We start from the raw sequence: 3478 nt of genomic DNA, 5'->3' as shown, positions 1-3478 counted from the left end.
GTTGGGGACCCCTGGATTGGACACTCTCGTGGGTTGGTCTTGCTGTGAGCAGTGTAGCAAAAATAAACTGATGTGATTAGTCTGGTCCAGCCAGGCTCGTCTCCGGAGCGGCAAAATGGCTGCATGGTTGTTCAGATGCAGCAGCTACCTGCCTCTTGAGCCAAGATCCCATAGCTCAGTTCAGACCCCCAGCTTGCTTTTGTCCCATTGATGCAGGTTCTGGGTCAGTGACTTCAGGACAGACAGATCAGTGCTTATGGAAATCACTGGCTCAAGGGGAAAGCCATGAGCTTGCATGTCTTTCAAAGGGTCCTGGACAAATGCATGGGAGGTGGGATCCAGCAGGTTCTCACAGGTTCCCGAGAGTAGGTTACTCATTATTTGTGTGTGCTGAGAGGGGGTTACTAATGGGTGATTTTGCCATGTGATTTTTGCCTTAGTTACGCCCCTCCTCTCAGCAGTAGTGCGCAGAACTTGAAGCAGTCTAGCAGGAGGTGCACCGGCGTGCGTGGCAGCCTGCGCCTGCGTGCATTTGTTTCCCGCCCAAGGACCGGAGCGCTGGCCCCGGCCAAGCGGGGCCTTGCTAAGCAGCGCCCACTGCCCAGGAATGCCCCCGCCTCGAATGTCTCAGGCCACGCCCCGTCATGCCCCGCCCAGCCCCATTGGCGCTACTCCACAGTTTGAATTCCACCACCATGGGAACCTGTTACTAAATTTTTTGGATCCCACCACTGGATGTAGCCATCCATGGATCTCAGCCATTGTGCTCAAATGGAGCCTCCATGGTTGGAGGCAGTGTACCTCTGAATATCAACTGATTCAGGAGCAGCCACCATGGGAGGCTTTGGCCTCTCTGCCCTGCCTCAAGACCTTCTGGGGACATTTTGGTGGCCACTGTTGGAAACAAGATTCTGGACTATAGCTGGACTTCTGGATATATCTTACAGTGCTCTGCTTAGGCTCTTAAAGTATGGCCACTGTCTGTGCAGACCAGAATGGCAATATTATGTAAAATCTCTCCGATTACACGGGGCACATATGTACTCTGTTTTGTATTTAGACTGAGACTCTGGACCGTTTAATTCCAAATTCCCCTTGAAAGGCAGGGTGCGTGGCTGGAATTTGCTCCGATGGCCCGAGGGATTTGTTTGGATGATGTGGGAAGAACGTGAGGAACACAATATGAACAAAGACAGAAAAGGAATCTTTCATTTGGAGGGGGGGATGGGCTGTGCGGGACTTGTGTGGACTGGAGTATCCTTGTTTTCATCCCCACACAGGCCTGCCCGTTGCACAGGAATTACTGCAAATGCGGACACACCAAACACCGACGCTGCTGGTATCAGACGATATCAGAGCTCCGACGTTCACCCATTTCTTGAACACCTTCACTCACTTTGTGTGAGTTGTGTATTAAGTGTCATCAAGTTGTTTCTCATGGCGACCCTGTGAATTGATGTCCTCCAAAAGTCTTGCTGAGGTCTAGCAAACTGAGGGCTGCATATTCCTTGACTGAGTCCATCGCATGGTGTCGTCTCCCTATCTGAAACTGTTGTTTCTTCCACCATTTTTCACTCTTTCTTCATCTATGTCCCTTTCCCCACTCACTGTTTGCTGCGCATTACTCTCGCCGAGTAGCGCGGAGTCCAACTGCACTCCCCACTACAGGGGCGGCTACAACGCAGCCGCCCCGACTCTGCTGCTCTTGCGCCCCCTCAGCGCGGGTCATTCTGGCGCTGCTCAAAACGGCGCCTTTTGATGACCCCGCACAGGGTGCAGGGCAGTGGGGAAGCCCGGGGAACACGACCCTCACGCTAAAAAGGTCCTGGACCAGACGAAACAGACGTCATTTTGAAAGAGGGGAAACGGCCTAAATCTAACCCAGCTTTCCTTAGAAGATTTTCTGCATATAGATTAAACAGGCAGAGAGATAAAATGCATCCCTGTCTGACACCTTTGCCAGTTGGAAGCTGTTCCGTTTCCCCAGGCTCTGTTCTAACAGTAGCTTTTTGTCCAGAGTACAAATTGTGCATCAAAACGATCAGATGTTGTGACACACCCATTTCTTGGCTGTTCTACTGCCCAGGTATCCACACAAGAAGAAGAAGAAGAAGAAGAAGAAGAAGAAGAAGAAGAAGAAGAGGAGGAGGAGGAGGAGGAGGAGGAGGAGGAGGAGTTTGGATTTATATCCCCCCTTTCTCTCCTGTAGGAGACTCAAAGGGGCTTACAATCTCCTTGCCCTTCCCAACCCCCCAAACAAACACCCTGTGAGGTAGGTGGGGCTGAGAGAGCTCTGAAGAACTGTGACTAGCCCAAGGTCACCCAGCTGGCGTGTGTGGGAGTGCACAGGCTAATCTGAATTGCCCAAATAGGCCTCCACAGCTCAGGCAGCAGAGCGGGGAATCAAACCCGGTTCCTCCAGATTAGAGTGCATCCGCCCTTAACCACTGTGCCACTGCTGCTCCTAACACTGTACTAACACAGCTTCACTTCACAGATCTGACATATAGCCTAATTTTAAAAAATTAAAATCAGAGAGTTTGGCCTGGAATAACTCTGCATAGGATTGTACTATAAATCATGTGTAAAGTTACATTTTTATGTATTATTCTATTAAGTGCTAAGTGTTTGGCATGGCCGTCCGTACAGCTACTACTGCTGTGGGGTGGGGGGCATTTAAAGCACTCTTCCTCTGTTCAGAGACACTCTTGGTTATCTATCATTCCATGGGTGGCAAAAAAAATCGGAACAGATTTTTAAAGGAAGCTCAGTGGCTTCCGCTCCCGTAGTCGGGTGAACCCGCTGAGGGTCAAGCCACAGAGAAAATCGTCTCGAAGATTTTGGTTCCCATGACACAGCGGCACAGTATGAGTAATCTTGCTTGTGGGTTGCACCGAGCCTTAAAAAGGCATAGCACGCCTCTGGCCCCAGATGGAGAGCGGGGATTGAGTCAAATCCTGATGCTTCGAAAATTGCTTCATCACTCGGGTGGGAGCCCTCGGTTTTTTGCTAACTTTGGGCAAAGAAAAAGCCAGAGGAGGAGAGAGAGCGCGGAGAAGGAAAAAATGAGATCTTCCGAACTCACATTCAGGAAGTGCTCAGAAAAAATCTTGACCTTTGTATGACACGCTCGAGGCACAAGAAAAGAAAATGCGAGCCACGGAGCATTGCTTCTTGTTAGGTTATTTTTTTAAAAAACAGGCAACCGGATCAAGCCCTGGGTTGATTTCTGGTTCTCGGTGTCGAGCTGACTTTTCCAAAACCTGCAGCAGAGACAGAAATAAACTTAAACAGTCGTTATTCTTATTTCGAGCAAGTGAGGGGGCCGCGTTTAAAGAACTCCCACCAGGGAGCTGGTAAATTCGAAACAGGCCGTTCCGTTTTAAAGAGGAGACATTAAATTTTGTATGTGACGTGCCTGTTTTGACACAGATGGGGGATACATGACTGGTCGATTCTTGGGGGAGTTTTTTGAGGT

The sequence above is a fragment of the Sphaerodactylus townsendi genome, linkage group LG06, assembly GCF_021028975.2.
Source record: "Sphaerodactylus townsendi isolate TG3544 linkage group LG06, MPM_Stown_v2.3, whole genome shotgun sequence".
NCBI classification, from domain to species: domain Eukaryota; kingdom Metazoa; phylum Chordata; class Lepidosauria; order Squamata; family Sphaerodactylidae; genus Sphaerodactylus; species Sphaerodactylus townsendi.
Note: the sequence above shows the minus strand (reverse complement) of the source record.